Source organism: Anopheles stephensi, chromosome 3 (assembly GCF_013141755.1).
Source record: "Anopheles stephensi strain Indian chromosome 3, UCI_ANSTEP_V1.0, whole genome shotgun sequence".
Lineage (NCBI taxonomy): Eukaryota > Metazoa > Arthropoda > Insecta > Diptera > Culicidae > Anopheles > Anopheles stephensi.
Genome location: NC_050203.1, coordinates 33,686,208 through 33,707,794, shown reverse-complemented (window position 1 = coordinate 33,707,794; position 21,587 = coordinate 33,686,208). Strand labels below are relative to the sequence as shown.

General features: G+C 41.1%; 1 protein-coding gene across 2 annotated transcripts in view; it reads right to left on the bottom strand.

The window, feature by feature from the left end:
* LOC118509603 overlaps positions 1-21,587 on the bottom strand; it is a 173,117-nt gene that overhangs the window by 111,949 nt on the left and 39,581 nt on the right. For both annotated transcript variants that reach the window (XM_036050398.1, XM_036050399.1), the window contains exon 3: positions 689-815. The gene's annotated coding sequence lies outside the window, so the exon portion shown is untranslated. The remainder of the gene's footprint in view (positions 1-688; positions 816-21,587) is intronic.

Sequence of the window (21,587 nt, the reverse complement as noted above, 5' to 3'; positions counted from 1 at the left end):
GTTCAAGGTTCAGAAATTAGTACACGAGATGTTGTCTCGGAAATATTTCTTCTTAATTCACAGCACAGACTGATACTAAGAATGAAGTAATGATTCACTAGATATAACATCGTAAGCACCCCAAGCAACGGCCCAAAATTATGGGGAATGAGTTCGATAATTTTTGCTCATTTTCTCACTTCCGCTTTCTGGGGTAGGTTTGGGACAACTCGAAAGATTGCAAGAATCCGGGCTTACACAAGGAACACATCTTAACGAAGAACCACCAGCCCCAGGCCTGACACGAACTCGGTCCCATACACACAGATACCCACCGGATGCGAAAGTTTCTCGTCGCGCAGCACGCAATTAGAACAGATCGTTCGCCGGTTTGCAGCTTTCGCAGTAACGTCGTTTGCGAACGTTCTAAACCAGCCCGGCCAGACGACAATGGGCAACGAAAGGCCTCGAAATAATCTGCCCTCTAACGATATGCTCGAACGAAGCGAAAGAAGTCATGAATCTATTCATGGTTGGTTGAAGTTTCTTACCGTGTGCGGGTAGGGTTTTTGTTTTGTTTTCTTTTCCACCCACCGAAATGACTTTTAATGGTTCCCACATGCGGCATAACGATCGATCGATCAAGGAGACAAGTAATCGGAATAGGGGAATGAATGAATGAGGGTGGCACAAAAGTTCTTTCTCTTACCCACACGGCACGAAACGTGACGGTTTCCGTAATGGTACGTGATGATCCGGTTGGGAATTGAACCCGATGCCCCAGCGGTGCCGGCTCGTTTAGTTTGCGGGCATTAATTTTAATGATGAACAGCCGTCTGTAACGAATCGGAAAGGAACAGCGAAGCACGTGGACGATAAGTAAACTGTTAGTGGTGGATGGAAATGAAGTAAGAAATGGTAACTGACTGAAATAGGTTAACGATATAACCAGTGAGTCCATTCGGTTGCTGTTGGCGTTGGAGTTGTAATAGTATTCTGAGCGGGATTGATAGGATGCTTGGGGTGTGAACGATTCGATTGCACAGCATCTTTCGTTCACCAACGATCATTAGTTATGGGTGGTGATGATTTGTCAGGCGCGCCAACGAAAAGAAGTTGATTATTTATGGAACGAGACGAGACCTGGTTTTTGGATGTACGCTAATGGAATCTTCAATAAACAGTCGGAGCAATAAGCAGTTAAAATTTTGAAAAATTTGGTTTTTTTTTATTTATATAGAAAGGTCAAGGTATTGCTAGTTTTGGGATTTTTACTTTGAATTTTTTGTACTTCTTTGTTTCTTCTAGATCGATCTCTTAGGTTCTACTTGCCATAAGGTAATTTTTAACCAGTTTGCAGGACCAGTCCCTCGTATCTGTTTAATCAACTGAAGCTTTATACCTACTTTTCAAATATAATTGATTTACTCCTAAAGACTAGTGAAGGGTATGACAGTACCTTTGAACAAGCTCAGGATAAATAATGATCTGTAATTGTTTGTTTAATGTGAGATACTTTTTTCTAATCTGCTCTTTAATAACAGAAATTTAGAAAAATAGCTGTTAAAGTAATTTAAGTTTGCTTGCTTTTTCATTAGCAGTAAAAATGCATAGCCAATTTGTTGTAACTAGTTGTGCAACCAAAGTTATAAAGGTAAAATAAAAATTGTAATTGGATTCAAGATCTACAATTAAGATAACTGAACTTTTGAGCAATTATTCATGCGTATCCTTTTTTTTAAAGACTTTAAAATTATTGTTTGGGTTCCTCAAACCAATAATTAATGTTGATAACTACATTTCTTAACACAACTATACGGACACCAGTTTTTGAAGAAAAAATTGAAAACTAGAAGAGTTAGCTAATACTAATATTGTAGTAAGTTGTAGAGAATTACGAAACACACATTTTGTTGTCACCTGCAAAATTGCTCCATATAAAATGACTATATGATCACCTACGGAAAATATTTTCTCCGCTATTGCAATTGTTTTAAAAATCGTTAAAAAAAAATACAAGGCGCTTGCGACAACCTTTTTTAACGTAAACATATTTTTGAAGTAGTTCAGTAAACCATTTTGGGTTCCGTGTCCTACAGTTTTTATGTGAAAGGCACGATTTGATTTGGTCAAATTTTGATTTTTAGTATTTTTGATATTGCATGTATTCATTCCAACTGTTTTTGAATTTAAAGATTTTTTTATAATCTTTCAAATGATGTATTTGTTTTGGATATATGACACCCAAAAGCAGGGATAGAAATTGTTAAGCAAAGCAAAAAGATGGCATATATCAGCAGAGAGAGAGAGAGAGAGAGAGAGAGAGAGAGAGAGAGAGAGAAAGAAAAACGGTGCACAGTCAATGGTTGCACGAAAGAGCCCCAATAAACTCATTAAGAACGAGCAGTGATCAGAGTAATTTAATTTAAAAATAAGTTTAATTTAGTATGAACAGAATTGGCAATGCCGTTCCTTGACGTACATATTATTTAGCTTTGAATGAAAGAAACCATATCTCCATTAACCATAAGGGTTTTAGAAAGACTCTTTAAGGGTTATTTTGTCTAATGAATTGATTACTTGTTTTTTTTTATTAAAGTCATGTAGGACGGCCTGGTCGTTTTGCTGAAAACTAAATTACAACATGAATACAATTCACGGTGGTTTGGAGACATTTCCTCCTACAACCCGTGAAAAAGCACCTTATCCCGGGTGTGCTTGGCTGATCCGTAAATAGTAATTCCGTCATCCAAATTCGTGGTAGTTTTGGTTGTGAGAATCGGTTTCGTGTGTGATAATCTCATCCAGCTAGTGTTTGCCTTCGTGGGTATTTTGATGGGTTTTGAAAGCCAGCGTTATTCCATCACTCGAGCTTGTCTGCAACCGTTAACCATTGCAACACGTTCTATGTCCTGCATTATGTCTATAGACAAGATCAGGCTCCAGACAAGACCATAGAAGATGATCTATGTCGTGGTATCCTTCGGAGTCGACTCGTCCTATATGCTGGAGATACGCTCTCAATGCGAAATGGTTAGACCTAAGCCTAGACATCATTCTAATTAACGCACGATCTCCTGAGATGTTGGGGAACCAATGCTTCAAGGATATTCGGGAAGTGATGGAATGTAAAAAACCTTCCAAGCTCTTATGAGTCCCACATACTCTGCCACCGAGTCATGCAGAAGGACTCTGGGGCACGCATGTGCTCGTGTGGTAGGATAAGCCTATCAAAAAGAGTCCCTTCCGTTGCATCTCTTTTTGGCCAACTGGAATGCCTTTAAATTGCGTTGAATTTGCATTTATCGTATAATTGAAATTGTTAAAGATTTTTCGTAGCTTTATAATGATGTAAAAATGTCCGTGGAACCACCACCGAGCAGGAACCAGAAATCAACTACTAAAATCACATATTCTAACTCAACTCTCAAGGCATACTCCAGTAAGTAATCTATAGAAGCTTATAACGCTTATATTCAGTAAAAATGTCCTACTACGCCTATGGGTGATGATTTCTACTAAAGCGTCCACACTCCCTTACACTACGCAGCCTTATAATCGAGCCAGCTTCAACTAGTCACAATACCCACATGCAACACAGCAAACAAAAATAAGTTTCCTGAGCAGAACCATGCCTATTTCGCGCCACGGTGATGATGATTTAACACTCGCCACGGTGATGGTGGCATCATCATAATCATTCCTTCATATGGAAGTAAAACGGGGAAAACTTTCTTCCGTGCAAAGTAGCTCTCCGGGAGTAGTTACATGGAGCTTCGAAACGTACCGGAGGTGCTGGATTAAATCTGGAGAAGGGTTGGTGGAAAACCCAAAAACTGATGCAACTCAATACAGCGAATAACCACTGGTGTGGCTGTGGGCCAAACAGGCGTCAGAGACACAGTGGCGTTGGTTTTGGTGGTGAATTAATGTGTTTTCCGGATAGTTTAGCTCCACCGATCCGTCCGTCTCGTCTCAGGCCCGTGGAAAATTCGCAAAAGGGAAGTTGTAAAGAGTGTTTGAATGTGTGCGAGAGTGTGTGTGTGTGGTGCTGTGGCTCAACTTGTTCTTCAATTTCGTGCCACCCGTTGATGGATCGGATTTAAACCGAAAAACTATTACGTTTTCCATCAAATAATCCTCACAGCGAGTGGGGGAGCGCAAGACAAACGGGGAGCTACCGAGAAGTATTGCAGTTTTTATCGACACCATTTTGAGTGTTTGAGGAAAAAGCGGGAAAATGCGAGTGCATTTTCATCATCATTTATTTATTTGCGCACTCAATCCGCACAGGGAGCATTCGGTGGCGAAGTTAGTAGTTGGTTCGATAATGAGCTTAGTGAAGTTATTGCTGCTCCAGAGCAGATGCTGGATGGATGGTAGTAATGTTGTTCTTTTGCCATCATCGATTCTCCGCCTTCAAATAGATTGGAAATCAACGCTCGACGAAGCATCAGCAACTTTCATCATGAAACCAAAGAACCCGATTATGTTCGTTTCCGTCTGTGTTTTTCCAGGCTTTCCTCGTAAGCGAGCGAACAGACGAAATTACAGTAAAAGAACGGAGTTTTAATTGTGTTTCGTTTCGTAGTAATTAGTTTGCCCGGTTTCGGAGCAATGAGCAGCAGCTCGAGTTGCTAAATTGGAAGCACATCTTGAAACTGCATCGATTGGAATCTCATTAAACTGCTTCCCAACTTGGTTTGCCCACTGGGAAAAGGAAGAAGGAACCATCGAATTCCAGCACGAGTTCCAGACCAGCTCGGCCCAGACTCCTGCCAACACCTGCTGACAGACCCATTAGGTTTTGAACTCGTTGTAACCTGGCAGAAAAATGGGAAGCAATCATGTGGGCTCAACCCAGCTGAACTCCGCTGTGAACAAATCTCATCCGCTGTGATGGTTGTAAATGGCCGGTCTGGATGGCAAACAACTACTGCTCGTTCGTTGGATTTCGGGTGCTATAAACATTTTTCGAAAAAGGGTCACCATATAGCCCCTTAGGACGGTGGCTAAGCTTCTACCGTTGTGCGTTGCTGTCGAGTGGTCGATTTTCGATCCGGAAAAAACAAGGCAAAAGAAAAACACTCACACCCCAGAGGATGGGGCCCAGAGGGACACCGAAAAATGAAGTTTACAGCAACCAAGGCACAGAGACTGCATGAACAGACGATTTTCCCCGCTGTTTGCTTGTGCGACAACACACCTTCACGCTCGCAAGCGGAAAGGTTAAACAGCGCCCGGGAAATGGATGTAAAATGTAGCAAATGGTGCTATGGGAGACTGGTTGGGGGTGTAGATTTTAACGCCCAGCTCTTTCGGGCGAGAGACGACCATACGGGCGATTTCTTCGTTTCGATAAGAAAGTGCCTGTACATTTAAGCTGCTTGGGTGGGAAAAACAAATATGACCAAAGGCACCCGTTGGCGAGTGTGAGTGGGCTTTTGGTTAAATAAATGAGTAGAAGAAAGCAAATGTTCAGCTCCTTGAGAGGCATAGTGACTTGAACGGTGACGGCAACTTGAAAGGGCAGAGTGGAAGGGATTTTTTCCTCCTGTTACGGTTTACACATCCGGTTTTGAATAGTTAAACGAGAAATTGTCCACGGGAGTATCGTAAGGAAATTTAAATGAAAATTCTCTTTTTTTACCCAAAAACGTGGAAGAAAAGTCTTAAATACGTTTAAATACAAACCGTTTTGTGCATACAGAGACGAGACTTATAAAATCATTCCTAAAGAGCAGAGGTACATCTGTATCAAAGTATTTGGAGTTGTTCAGAGCTTATGGAAATTTCTCAACTTGACAGAGCAATTCCTTGGGAATCGTGGGGAAGGGTATTGTGGGGAGCGGTTGAAGCGTCGAAGGGGATGCAGGATGTGATATAGCTAGTGGTTTCTTAAGGAATAATGAAACCAAATATCTTTAATCCTGTGTGGAACAACATTTGATTTGCCAAGATGATCGTCAAACTATCAAAATTGCTTAAGGAGCTGTGAATCGAGGCTGTTTGTTCATGTTGATAGACTCAAATCTTATCATAATTTTTTAAAAAATCTGACACATGTCGACCAAAATGGCCTTCAGTCGATCGAATCGATAAAAATTCACCTGCTAAATACATACACCTTGCTTGATTAATACCGAGAAAGTATTCAGAATTCTATTATCATCGCTCTACTGCCCTTCGAAACAATCCTCGGAATAACAAAGCAGTTGATCCTATTTGGGCCTCTATTTAAGGCCCTATAAGAAGTATTTATATCCTCGCAAGGCAGGACTGGGGTTCAAATCTCATCTGAGCCGTTCTCCCATAGAGAGGACTGACAATCCAACTATGCAGTATCAATAAGTCTATTAATCCAGAAATGGTCAGAAATAACCTTAAGAGGTCGACCTAATCACCTCTGACCTGAAGAAAGAAGATGTTATAACCTTTTTTTTTTTATTCATTAGGAACGGCCTGGCCGTATTGCTAGATGTTATAACCTTAATAGTAAATAAATAAATAAATGTTTACTGCAATACGACCAGGCCTTCCCTAATTAATAAAAAGCAGTATTTATCCATAACGTCCGCTTGCCAATAAGCTAAAATCTTAGCGCTGATTGTCTTTATCATATTTTTTTTTGCATTTTGTAGACTGTTCCTAAGTCTATTAGAACAGTAATTCTTTATTGGATGTAATTTTTTTTCATGAGCTCCTTCGATAGGTTTGCGACCAAAAAGACATTCTGTTGATCATTTCTACGGTCGCTTGAGAGTCTCTTCGATCGACGACTCGATGATTACTAAGGCGCCGTCAGCCTTCCATGCGGAGTAATAATCACTTGGATGACCCTTCATCTCAGAAAGGGACAACAAGTTTTTTTCGAAAACCTTCTGCCTTTCTTCAGCTCTTAAGCTTTTGTACGAGACATTTCGGCTAACACAAACAGGATTCGATACCCGATCCTGCCGTGTGAAGACCGGAACTGCCTCTGGTACCGGATCTTCCCAAAATCTATCTTGTCAGACATATTCTTTACCACTTAGACTGGTACTCTGTAACTTGTATCAATATTTCATCAACTTCAAATCAACCAGTCTATAAAGATGGGCACTTCCTCATCAGCTCCTGCCTCATTTTAAGATTAAATGTAGCAAATAGATCCACATTTTGTCTCCTATGACACGTGTTTCACTATTCATAAATCAACTGAAAAGTTAACAATATACGAGACAATCAGGATGAATCATAGGGTCTTCATTACGAAATCGTTAAAAAAATTTATCTGAATTTCCTGCATGAATTGTACTTCATTAAAGCGAGTTTTCAGTAGAGGTATGAAAGGCTCTTAGAATGAGGGTTCGGATGCACAATACTATAATCCTCGTCTCAATCAAGAACTGCATCATAGGTTGAATTTTTGTCAAAAATATTTCTGCAGCGAAATGAAAAGAAGACATCCACTATATTCTTACGTAGTTTCATGTTTGTCTCTGGTGGTTAGCATTTCATAATTCCATTAGTTTAGGAAACAATCTGATCTTATGTAAAACATTTCAAGTGTTTTTAAGAGTCATCTCTAATCTTCCTACTCAAATCCTAATTGCTACTCAAATTTCTTTACCATTTAATGTTTTTTTCTTCGGTAACAGACATGATTCAGCCAACCTCTTTTGCTAATCAATCCATTTCCAGGCGCGATCGATAACATGACCCTGTTCTACTAACTCTTCTCTCCATTACGTCCTATATGCAACCAGTTCGGTTTTGCATAAAGCTCATCCCAGAAAACACTATCTCCACTTTCGTCCTCACAAGCAGCAGTGGCAGCAGCACAACAAAATCTTATTATTCTAGCGAAATATGTCACTTGGAAAACGGAAAACGCGACTGTCCCACTGACAGACTGACCCGGTGCCAATGTCAAGGCAACGGAGAAGAACAAAGCCACTGCATACCACTGCATCTACAATTGGTGTACCACTTTCCCACGTCTCCCCAATGCCTCCTCATCCTTGCCTCTCTTAAGCACACCGGATCCGGATTTTCTCGTCCTCTGTGTTCTCTGGCAAGAGTGGTAAACACACGCTGTGCTCGCACTCGGTGACAGAAAAATGCTCTCCCCAGCTTCCTTTAGCATGCCGAGTGGTGGAAACGAGAGATGGAAACAAAGAAAATGGCACGTGTGCGGTAAAACCCGGGAAAAGGAAAATGTGTATTGTCAGCAAAAGGGTAAGTACTCGGGTGTTTTTCCGTATTGTGTGATGCAAGGCCATCACAAGGATTGCCTTTTTTTTGGGGTGGGAAACACGTGTGGAAAAATATAAATGTGGAAATGCGCTCTCTTTTAAATACATTCAACGCAGGCTAAGAAGCATGTATTCTTGGGGACAAGCCTTTTTCCTTCTTCTGTCCCTCAAGGAAACCCATCCCGTATGCTCATTGCGTATTGTAAGGAACGGAAAAACTTTTCCCTTCTTTTTCAGTTTTTGCGTTTGGTGAGTTTGGGTTGGGAAAATTTTGTAATTTTATTCAGTTCCGTACTTGTGAGGTTCGATGTCGTTTCGTGTAGTTCCAAACCGGATGCTCTCTTTCCCTGCTGGTTGCAGTTGGTTTATTTAATTTTTCACCTCCATGACACGGGTGAAAACGAGGCAGCATTTAATAGCGAGTCGGTCGAGTACTTTCAGGAGGCCCGAGCCGAGTGTGGTGGTTAGTTTGTTGTGTTGTGCTACGGGTACGTGCTCAACTGGGACACGTCGAACCGACGTTTCTTAAAAAGACACTTCTACCGTGTTGGTGTGCGAAAAACATGACACGAATTTCCTGCCTCGGTCACTGTAATTTTACCGCGCTGCTTCCGAAGATGTGTCGTGTTGATTTTTCCCGCGACCATTTCCACACACACACACACACACACACACACACACACACATGTTTGGCTGGCTGGATTGGCCTCGGTTCGGTGTCTTGGTTTGTCAGCATGACCTCGAAACGGATACATGAGGAGTGTCAGGATGGGTAAGAGAACTTGGAGGGACGTATTCTTCCTGACACAGAAAGACACTGCAACTCCTCACATTACGCTTTCCACACACCGACACACAATAAGCTAACAGCAAAAGAGCTGCCTCTTCTCGGAGGAAAATGAAATGGTATGTTTGTTTGTCTTTCACTAGCCATCACTGGTGGGGCTAGCGTATTTTGACTCCCGTTTGAAACTACACACACACACACACACACACACACACACACACACACACACACACACACACACACACACACACACACACTGTTGTTAGGTTTGCAAGGTAAATTATGAAAGTTGGGGGGCCACGAGAAGCTTCTTCCGAAATTAATCGCCACGAGGGAGTGCTCCTTGTCCACCCCAATGCATTTCGTGCGACATTTTCCACCCTTGGAATGACGGGAACAGGGAGAAGAGTTTCATTTGCCGCAATTTATTGATTCTTTCGGGAAACTCTCACTCGTGCCCAAGCGCTGTACAATATTTACATTTTAAGCTTCTGCAGAGTCCATCCGTCTGCAGTGGGTAAATTCGTCGTGAGCTAATGCGCGCTATGGCCAGGTGTGCAGGCTAGGCTGTGTGTAATTATAAAATCAGGTCAAGTGTTTAATTCGTTGAAATTAACTCACTCCTTACACACGCGCTTTCGCTAAAGATTCTACCGCAGCAGCTATTTAAACGAACCCTTTTCCCTCGTCTCTTCGTCTGTGCATGCACGCTGAACCGACTATTTAGGCGACGTTGACATAGTTTCAGGGGGTTCTTTTCTTTTTTGCTATCCCTATTTGGGAGATCGCGTGTGACGTGGCGTGTGTCCAACGTACCGAAAATGACTAAACTGCTGCACGAAGGGATGGACGGGACGAAATTGATGACCACACGCTCACTCGATGACGCGATTTGCTTTCTGAGCGCTTTAATACTCCCAAAGGGTGCCTGTGGTGAGCTCACATGCTTCTGCATGCTAAAAGGAATGTGTGTGTGTAAGGTTTGGGTTTTTAAATAATGACGTGATGAATTTTGTCCAATGGTTGCTCTGCGTGCTTATGAGCATAATATTTTTTGCTGAGCAAAGCTGTTCTTTCTGAACAAAATGTCGATTATAATGTGTCTTTTTACAAGAGTGATTGATAAACCACTTGACTTAGTTCTAATTTAAGCGAATAAGTTAATTTTTGTACATCCTTACGTAAAATAAATTTAAAAATATACGTATACGTAACTCTTGCAAAAAATATCTTTGTACTCAATAATGATCCTAACGGAATGATAACAGTGGGTGACCCGGTGAAAGAGGCGACAACGACGCCGGTCTTTATACGACAGGGTGGGGTTCAAATCCTTTCGAGACCTTTTTCCGTGGTCAAAAATGGCTATCCAACTACGTGATATCAAGAAGACGACGAGATAGAGAGAAAGAGAGAATTTTGTCACTGATAATTGCCACAGATTCTTACAGAAAATTTCAAACAGCTTTTGAAGCCAAAACAAATCAAATTCTTGATGAATATAACTCTCTAAATAGTTGTACAGTTTGAATTTTTTGTCAAATGGAGGATTTATTCATGTTAATCCATTTCATATAGTTTTGTTGAATCATGAATCGATAACAGGCGTTCCCAAAAATATTCAAACGAACTGACGATTTCGAGAAACGTTCAAACCTGTGGGGGATAAAAAGTAAAATGTATGGAAAATCTTTAAAAAAATCCCAAATATGTGGAACGCCTTCAAAAAACTCTGGAATAACCTGTATATTCTGTGTTAATCCACTTGTTATACATAACGTATCTATTGTTTAATATGTGAAGTGTTAAAAGGACATTAGTTCGAAAATCAACGTTATTTTTTATTAAAAACCAAAAGGTTTGGTTTTCCAATTTTAATTCAAATATACAAATTGTAAAACTATGGATATTCTTGTAAAAAGTGATATTATTTATGAAGTTATACCGCCACAGAGCTTTTGAAGTGTTATGGATTCAAATCACAAAGTACCAGGCGTCTCCATCATGAATTATGAGATTTTGTGGTTTCTTTTAGCTTCATTTAAATTGAAATTTAAAAAATAATTTTTAACGAAATGTTTACATAAAAAAGAGTTTTTCTTGGCTTAAATTCAAAAAAAGAAATTCTCAGTCATTTATTTGGTCGTGAGGCAGCTTCGATATTATTTATCTTACTCATAACTGAAAAATATTTCAAGATATATAAATAAAATTTGAAACATTCAAATTAAAATTTACTACACATCAATAAAATCATAGCTGATAAGTCTTGAGAGCACAGTTTCACCTTCCTATCTGTAAAATTTGGTTATGAAAGGTGCACTCTTTACCCCCTTTCAGCTAAGGTAAGCGTAACAAGCGTTAAAAACACCATGGATCATATGACACTACAAAGCACTGGCTGTATTTCACTCGGAAATAAATGTTTTGCAAACTTCCAAACCCAAAACAGCATAGTAGGCAGGGAATGGCCCTTCTCCAAAACAAAAACAAAAAACAAGCTGCAACTTCATCCCGTCAAAGGGGGTTTTCGCCCGAAAGGGAGAGAACAAACATCAACCCCAAACACTGTCGGTAGACTTCCGCCAAAAACCTCTGAATGCAGCTGTATGTGCGTTGGATGAAAGTTTTTCCCCGTCAATGTCAAACGATACTTTTTCACTTTGGTGCAGCTTCTCGGTGCTGCTTTGTTCACCGGTTTTTGTTCGGATCGTGTTTCGCAGTTCAGTTTGTATGTTCTGTGGGCACCACTTATTAAGAGAAGCGAATGGGAAAATAGCTTTGACACCGTGAGAGAGATCACAATGTTTTGTCGAAAACTTCATTTTCTACTTTCCGATCGAAAACTTTTTCGGGAGTTATTGAAATGGAGAAGGAAAAATCAAATGGATGTACTTTCTTGTCCACCGGTGCCTGTTTTGTGATGGATTGTGTAAATAGAGAAGCGGGGAGTTTGTCCCAAGAATAGCTGATAGTTGGACATGTGAGAATTTTTTCTTTTGCGCTGTTGAATGGTCTCATGAAAAAACTTTCACCGAAACAAAAACCAATAAAACTGGCACTAGCTTCCTTCAAGTTATTTCATGAAAAAAGGGAGTATTATGTGATTGATTTTGGTTCCATTTCAACTTCTTCAATAGAAATACACTCTTAAATTTAATTTAATTTAACTTTGAATCTTTTTACACCAAAAAGCGCTATAAAATACGAATCATATACGACCACCTGCCAACTGCCCTTTCTTCACGAAATAAGCGTCCGAGCATTAGCTTCCCAACTGTTCGCTTCCAACAATGGCGGTTAGCATTTGTTTTAAAACTTTGTCCAAATCCGGCATTCGGGTTTAAAACGATTGTCCTCCAACCGTGCGTCAAAATTCGCCCTCTTTCAAAATTCACCAAGGGGAAACCCTAGCCGCCTGACAGTGGCCGCTTCCGTGTGACCATAAAATTTTATGCATCAGAAGGCTTTCGTCGCCGAACTTTTCCCGGGTTGGCCAGAGCGCACCGGAGTGTCCTTTGGTAGCTGGCAATAAAATGCAGCATTCCCTTAGCTTCTTGTTCGGTGCTGGAGCAGTTTGGAACAGTTTTTGACCAAAATAAAGAAGTTAAAAGAAGAAAAAGGACCACTTCCAAAGGTGAAGTCGTTTCGGTTCCAAACGGAAAACCATCGCGTAGAATCTATACGCGTGCGAAAGGGTTTTCGATGACTAGCACTAGTCGAAATGTGCTCAGCTTGGTGGGAAAAACGAGGAAAAATTGGGGGAAAAGGAGCTACACTCATTTTCATAAAACCATACATTTATCATACGGACCTGCCTACCTACTTGTAGGGCACTTCTCGGGCGTTTCTGGAGTGCATTGGATGAGCCAACGCGAACGTTAGGTTAGAGCGAGCCCACACACATTCGCCGGCAAACTACAAAGCAAAACCTTGGCCCAGCTGTGGTAGGATGGGTGGGCTCTTCTTCGCCCCAAAATGGCCACAACCTCATCTCGGTAAAAGGGCGGTCACATTTCATATCTGCATTAATTTCGCCGAGCGGAATTTCGAATGCGCAACGCTTTCGGGAAACCTAAACCGACGTCAGCTTCGATGTTAACTCTTCTTTAAAATTGTTGGTTCTTATAGCAATAAGAAGGGACTCGTTCTTTAATGTTGCTTAAAAATGCACAAGAGAGATAATTATTCTCAGGCACTATCTCGACACCAACTGTTGAGACGGCTTCACTGTCGACAGTTGCAACTTCACTTCAGCTAGAATCTCCTCCAGGAAGAAATACTTAAGCTAACTGCAATGCATCAAGCCTTCCGTGCCTGTAGGCGGATTGAATGCGGCAGATGCTGTACACTACTGTGCCACTCGAGTGCCGGGTTCCTCCTCTTAACGTAATCAATGTAATAGCGAAAGCTGGTTCGCGGCCATCTCTGCACCACGGTCAAATTATGTAACGATGCAGCAGTGCGCTTCGGATGGATCCGGGCTAGGGTTTGCAATCTACCTTAATTCGCATTTTCTATCACACTTAGTTTAAACCGAGGTAAGCAGGCGGCATTCGGTGCATAAAGATTGAATGTGATTGCATTTCGGTCAGTGCACAAGCGGCGGTGTTTGTTTGTGCAGCTGGAACGTGCCGGAACTGCTGCTGTGAGTGGATGTGGACGCGTGTGATGTGAACTTGCATCATAAAATGCGTTTACTCGACCCTGATCCGACTCAGCTGTGAGAATTAGTGGAACGTGATGAATTATAATTTCTAAAGGCTTTAGATTAACTATTGGAATACTGTTGTGAACTCTACTCCCATGGGGTACTCTAAGGGGTGAGGTAGAGATGGATAAAATCAGGAGTTTAAAAAGGTTTGGAGCAGTTTTGCTGACAGATGTCGTTGCTAACTAACTACAAGTTAAACATCATTCTTTTAGATGAATATGTTATTGATATATTAAATTTTCAGATCTCTTTCGATGTTGAGATTTGATTAATAAGTATTAATAAAGGCCGAGGTCTTCACATGGCAGGACTGAAGTTCAAATTTCATCCAGAACGCCTCCCCGTACAAAGGTGCTACGGATAAAATTAGGCCGAAAAGAGCCAGAAATTGGTAGACCGAAGCCCTTTCGAGGTTGTAGTGCAAAAAAAAAAAAAAGAAGAAGATACACAGAAGAGCAATTTTGGAGACTTGATGGGAATTGGGAAGGCTTGATTGATGATCCGAGCGAGTTCGCTCAGGCCATTTAGCATTTTTTAATTGTCAATAGAAAATCGTTTGAAAACAACGGGAAAATCGTAAATTATTTTTGAAGCAAATTTTAAACAGAGGAAAGGTTGAAGATCAAATCCTTGTAGAGGATCAGAACGACGACCTATGAGGTCGTATTTCATTCTTTGGAGTCGTTCAGGTGTAAATAAATTACATTTTTCTCTATGGATTTTTTGAGTCACGATGCAACAATCGTTGCATGAACAAGCTAGATATCTGTTTCTTATTCATGAAGAACGGTCTAGCAGCAAGTTTCGGTGTAGCAGCAAGTTTACCTTTATTTTATATGAAGGTTTGAGAGTAAATCCACACAATAATTTGGCCGTCCTATGGATGTGGAATTATCCAATTGACGTATTCCATTAAAAAAAGTTTATAATGTGGAATTGGGTGTGGTATGCTAAAGTAAGGCCCCTTTAAAGGTTCATCAAAAATTAAAGATAAAAAAATGGTCACAGCATTTGGAGTAATTTATTGGCCATATACAATCTATTAATAAGTAACCTGCATGACTTCAAGTTTAAAAAATTGGCTTTTGAGGCTTCCCGTCAACTCGTGCTTCAAATATTCAAGCATCACGATCACACTATTTGGATATGATGCACTGTAAGCTTCTTCTTATTCTTCTTATTTTATTTGCCTAACAACTTCTTGGGTCATAGATAGTCAGGCCTCTCTACTGGGGAACTGTCCGGATGGGATTTTGCATCCCGATCCTGCCGTGTAAAGACCGGCCTATTAGCTTCTACAACTTAATATTTTAATGAGATGGCACTAGAGAATGGTCTCAAGAATCAATCGGATCGAACTGGACTACGCTATGGTGCTGGGTTCCTAAAATAAGCTGAACTCCAAGAAACATTTAATGGCATGGAACTTTTAGATATTGAGAGAAATTGGAGGAATTAATATACTAGCTAATTCTTGAAAAGGATGCCTGGATGGGTAATAGTTTCCACCCTTTTTTCGACATCTATAACTACCAAAGAAAATGCGTCCCGTAATCATTTGCTTTATTCAATAAAACAGTCCTTTTCCCTTACTTTTCAATATCACAAATTATTGTGATTATGTTTTCAAAGTGGTTTTATTTGTATTTGCACAGGTCTGATTTATGATGTATTTGCACAGGTCTCTGGGATATGTCTTGGCGCAATTCATCAACTCTTTCTGCTACACGTCCGCTTGTCTTGCGAATTGCTTTACTCGAGAAACACCTCAAACAACTTCATCCTGTGTAATTGGACCATGATGTTCTTAATCCCAGCTGCTTCAGTCACCTTAATTATAACCTGCTAGTACGAACGGATGTAGTCAACTAAGAATGCACCATTGAAACTCGTAGAAAATAGAGGCCCTTTTCCTAGAATTTTAGCTGCGTGATGAGTTTTCTTTACATCAAAAATCACTAGTGAGCATCAGGAATTAAACCCTCCTTTACTGAAGCATCAGCACAGATGTGGTACGTGTCGTTAAAAATATGCAGCAGACTTCATGAAAGCACCTAGCTTCAGGAATTAATTAGACTATTTTTTATCATAAATCATACATTTTAATCGTATGCTGTAGAACTGTTTCTCCAATTTAAAAACTTCATGCAATAGCAAAAGTTTGTCATAGTATTTGTGTGCAACCAATTATAGAATCGCGAATTGAAAGACGTTTTAATTTAAGTATGTCGATGAAAAATGCTAAAATTTTAAATTACATCGACTCCACTAAGGTCAAGGCAGAATCTCTTCAAAGTACACCTTCACCTTAACCAAACACTGTCAAAACAGCCAACGACTGCACTTTACGCTAAATTGACATTTTTACTGCAAATGATCTCTTCCCACAACTGTTCAGGAACACACTTGAAGCGCTCTACAAAAACTCCCGGGTATAGTCCGTGGATCATCATCCCGTGCTCTGAAACCGTTCGGACGGGATGCAACTCTGCAGACGGATTGGATGGTAAAATGTGTGCAGCCAGAGAGAAAAACAATCTTTACATGTAGTTCCCTTTTTTGTTGTTGTCCGTGTGTGTGTGCTTTAGTGAAATTTCTTTCTCATCACAAGTGTAAAGCGGTGCAGCGAAATGGAAAACAGCTCCAGCAGCTTCCCAACAGGTTCGCGCCTGACCTACATGCTCCGTTGCCTCCGTCGCTCGGTCGCTTTGCTAGTGTGACCTTTCCCGTAACGAGTCCGAAGCTTGTGGACACAACAGGAAAATCGGGAATGGAAAATGGAAACGGCCAACTGGAGATTGAAACATCTGTCGTGCCAACGCAATTGTGTGCAGCGACATAAAATGCAAATGCACCTTCACAGCACAAACGTTAGAAACCGTTCGGAACCCCACCCCACATCCACACACAGAGAGAGACACGCTCATCCACAAGTGCATGTTGCTCCGGTCCGCGTCATGTGTGCCTTTGTGTGCTTTTTCCGTTTTCGGTGTCACTTTACTTTACCATTCTTTGCATCAAAATGAAATCGTGTCCTTTAGCGGCGCGATGACGGCTCACCATTCAAAGGATGGCGTTCAGCGCAGGCAACCGGGTGACCATGTATGTATTGCGCTCGGTCCGACTTTTCCTGCGAGGAACCAGATTCTTCAACAAATAATACCCAGAGAAGCAACAACAAAAAATAGATCCATTCGTTAAGCTGGTCCAGGTGGATCAAGGCAAGCCGAAGGCAACGTTACCTTTAGATTTGAATGAGTCAAGCAGGGAAAAGCGTTCCAAGGAAGTGGGAAAGCAAAGTGAAGCTTACTCGTTCTTTTTTTTCACTTCACAGTTGTAATATGTTTCTCTTCATCCCTTTTTTTGCACCTGTCTCACTTGGAATGCTTTCCCATCATGCAAAAGGGAATCGCAATCGCACCAGACTAAAGGCTCAACTCCGCTCATATTGTTTTCCAATTTCGGAGAAGCATTATTTGATTTTGTTCCCTCGCTCAAAGTAATGACTTGAGCACCTTTTATTGTCACCCGCCTGCATCAATCGAGCGAATGGAATTGCAATCCTTACCGATGATCGACGGTGTTTGTACTGCTTCGGGCGAGATGGGATTCAATATAGTGCGGCAGTGGAAATCGTTTCTTGCAGCGAGAAGAAATAGCTGCCATTGATGTAAACGTGTTGTAAATATTCTGTTCGAACTGTTCGAAACCCGGGGCGATTTTTTTTGTGCTCAATTTTAAACAAATCGTGTCTTGGTTTTTTTTTTCTATCGAAACGCTTTTTTCTAGCTGCTATTAGCGCATTGGTGTAGTGTTGTTCGATTTTCCTGGTACAAACAGAGCCCTTAGTCTAGCAATTGTGATTTGATTATTGAAATGCGCTTATTATTTGCTTAATAGATTCTCAAACCGCTGACGAGATAATCGAATCGATTGATATGTTAGTCGAAAGCCATGGAATCTTATCTTAATGCCAGGCTTCAGTGACATGTCCTTAAGCTGACACCGGACAACTTAAGCGAAAGGGTTGAACGATAGTGTAACCAAACTAAGCAGATGATTGAATTGGACTCCGTGTATATCGACAGAAGCGAACCTTCAAGAAGAAGGCTGAGCACGTCTCGACCATTTAATGCCACTGTTAAACTCCGATGCCGAGACACTGGCTGCAACTATCAAACTGTTAAAGTGGCTGAAAGGGTATTCTCACTTCAACAGTGGCTTGGCTCATGGTGCATAGATGCGTCAGCTCATCTCAGCAGTGAGGATCTGGACATCTCGTCTGTTTGGTGCAGTTTAATTCTTCACCGCACAGCTGCTGACAAGACTCGGCTTCTTCCCAGGTCACCTCGAGCGAAGGAATCTTATTCAGGAGGCACTCTGCCTGGAATGTACGGAGTTAAGAGAGACATTTGAGCATGTAATGTTCGAGTGTTCACGCTTCATCACCGTGAGACGGTATACGAATTCTCAGATCGCAGAAGAAGTAACTGGTTATCGCTATTACAGAGACCATTAGGGTGATCCTTACCCGTTTGAAGCAGTGACGCATTCGCGTCAAAAGGTACACCGAAGACCAGTCCAGGCGCTTAGCAGGATGTCATTCGAGACAACCATATCATTAATGGAGATCCCGGCTTCATACTGCAGCGGTGATTATGATCTCCGAGGAAGAACATGTTGCAGCGACGGGCAATAGGTCACAGTTGAATGCTGGAAGAGTCTCATTAGCTCTTCGGTAACAGACGGTTACCGTGAAGCTAAGACGTCCAACAACCTCGCCAAGCTATCACAGCGCGTCGCCGTAAAGGATTGCTAATGCAAAGATCGACTATACAACTCATTTTCAATGTCATAGCTTCGATGGTTTTCTTTGAATGTTTGACGAAAGGCTCGAAAAGGTTTTAGTCGGCAGTACCCCATCGATGGTTCCATGGGTCTCTATGAAGTTCTCCTCCTCGGAAAAAAGAGCCTCTGTAGTACAAACAGTTCGATTTTATTCACACAAGAGTGTTCATGGAAGAATTCGTTGTAAGTGTACCGAGCTGAATTGTAAGACTAACAGAATTCCATGAGCTTTCTCGCTGGCAATAACACTGTCAACTACTGACATTCAAAATGTATGTTTATAAAACAGGCGGAACTTTTCAATGATCGCATCTTACAATCTCCATAAAATTATCTCCGTATAATGCTGTCACGGGTTGAAAATAAATTATTCAAGTCTCCGGTATGTCCTTGGCGCTGGCATAGTCAGCGAACTCGATTTGTTAAGGTTTTCCATCTTCCATACTTTTTAGGAGAAATCCTCCAGAAAGCTCGATTCAGCGCAAACCGTAAAGTGCTTATGATCGACTGTTAGATCAGGGCTAAGACTGCGTAAGACAAGCAGTGCCAGACTTGGCGATGGCATGTTGAAAGTCTGAGATTGCTGATTGGATGCTGGAAGATTTTACTGAGAGAGAAAGCATTGTGACGACTGTCTTAATTTATTTGCCTTTAAAGGATGCTATCCAGGTGCTGTTCGGTATCCCTTCTAGATTGACTCACTGACTAGAAATGGCAAGCCGACTCTTCTCGGGGTTGTTAGGTCAGATAAGAGGAGAAAAGGACGCCTCTTGTATCTTAACCAAGTGCAGATACTGACACGTATTTAGATGAAACATATCAAGGAGCTTAAATAATTGAATTTATAAGGATATAAATTCTTATATCTACTTTTATTAGGTGTAGTCTATGGAGTTTTCAGAGGCAAAAGTCTTTAAACAGGAATATTGGCTGCTTGAATTAATCTAGGTGACTCACTGATAGCTTTAACCTCCTGAAGCATTCGTTATTTACCTGTAATGAAATAGAGAATATTTTTCGTTAATAGTTGGTTCATTAAATACTTTTTGATAAAATTTTATATAATTAATAGGGGAAGAATGCTTGGTCTTAAATATTTATTCGAAATGTTATTGTTTGATGTTTAAGGTGTTCAAGATTTCTGGAGCAAATAAGTTGTACTTTTTACGATATATATAAAAAAATGTGCAAAAAAAGCTGCTCAAGGTTACGTTAAGGACATTCGCTTATGCACCGTTTGTCAGCTCAATCCGATACCATCTGATCCCCCGAAGGTCTGCTCTCTGCTGTTTGTTTTGACAATGCTTTTACTGCCCATTTTGTCTTCCATCTTTATGTTGTATTGGAAAACAAACCTCTCTCCTTCTCTCTCTCTCTCTCTCTCTCTCTCTTCCTTTTCCCCAACAGGACACCATATACATATTTCAGCGGATTACCATCAGCCCCAAACACTAATACAGTGCTCCAGTTTGATAATGGCGGGGTCTCGATATAATATCGTCCAGCCCCCGCCGTTCGGGTAGCATCAGACAGTATTGACTTTCGCTGGAAAGGATTGCGCCCGGTGCCGGCACCGGAAATGGCATTGCGGGTGAATAAAATGTCAAATTTTGTGTGGCTCGTAAAATTATATGAATACGTGTGCAACATAAGCACTGCAGAGGTGCAGAACAGTTCCTTCCGAGCGCGAGATGAGGTTCGGGTGAGCATGGGAACGAGCCAAGGTGACAAAAATCAGGACACGGTTCAAATTACCGCAAGCAACGAGGGTGCTTCAAACGGAGGACAAGCTCCTGAAATCATCAACACAAACTCAAACAAAACCCCTTTCGTAACACCGACAACAAAACGAGTCAACACCATTGGAGCACTAGGCGTTGTCCTTTTCGTCCAGCTCTTCTTTCCCATATTTTAGATGCGGCTTTCTTCGCCTGCTCTAGTGACACACCGTCTGATTCGGTTGTACGAGTACGTACATAATGACCGGCGGTGCTTAAAGGTGTTCCTTCGAACCGTAGTTGTGCCCAGTAGCGAGTGAAAATAGATCTGGAAATTAGGGTAACCCAACAACAACCGAGTACAAGATGCTGTCACGCATACCTAACCTTTAGTCCGAGTGTTTAGGTGTGTGTGTTTGTGCGTAAGGCAGCGATTGGATCGTTTTCCGTTTTTTCTCTTGCATTCACTCAAACATTACGAAACGAACAAGTTAGAACGAAATTTAGCTAATTGCTCATTAGGAAAGTAAACAGTAATGAGCGTTTTCCTTTCCACTTTTTGCCTCGTTTACCAGCATTGTTCGGGGGCAAAATGTAATCAACGACAATGAATTGTATTTGCAATGGCCATCGTTCCGGTGATGGTGATGGTCACAGGGCAGATAAGCGAAATTCCGGCCATTTGCAGATGAAATGGTGTTAAAACATGGTGTTTTGAATAGAAAATTTGATGAAAAGTAATTTGTTTAGTTTTTTCAGATTGCCAACTCTCTGATTTTGATTCTTCTTCTTCGATGGAGCTACAACGTTTAAAGGGCGTCAACCTGTCAATTTATGGCTTGCTGTGACTCGATTTTACCCGTAGCATAGTGGTCTCTGCTATCAAGTCAGCTCTGCGTACGAGGAGCCGATCTGGATGGGGGTTGAATGCAGGTCCTGCCGTGTGAAGACCAGAGCCACTGTCGGCTTGGCTGCCGGACCGCTCCGTTTTTTTGATTCCGATAAAAAAATCTTAGGGTGAAATCGGGGATATTTTAAGTCAGGTTTTTTTGCTCTTCCTGTAATCTATAGAAACTATAAAAACGGTATCAAATCCCAACTGGTTGGTCTCCAATACTTAGGTTCGTCGGCCTAGCAATGTGTCTAATACAAAAACGCTAGAAATGGCGTACCAAGTCTTTCTATCAAAAAAAGGCAAATAAGAAAGAGAAGATGAAAAATTAATGAAAAAATACACAATTTTTGAATAAATGAACGAATATTCTATGAAGAAAGACGAAATGAAAAAAATCCATTGAAAAAGA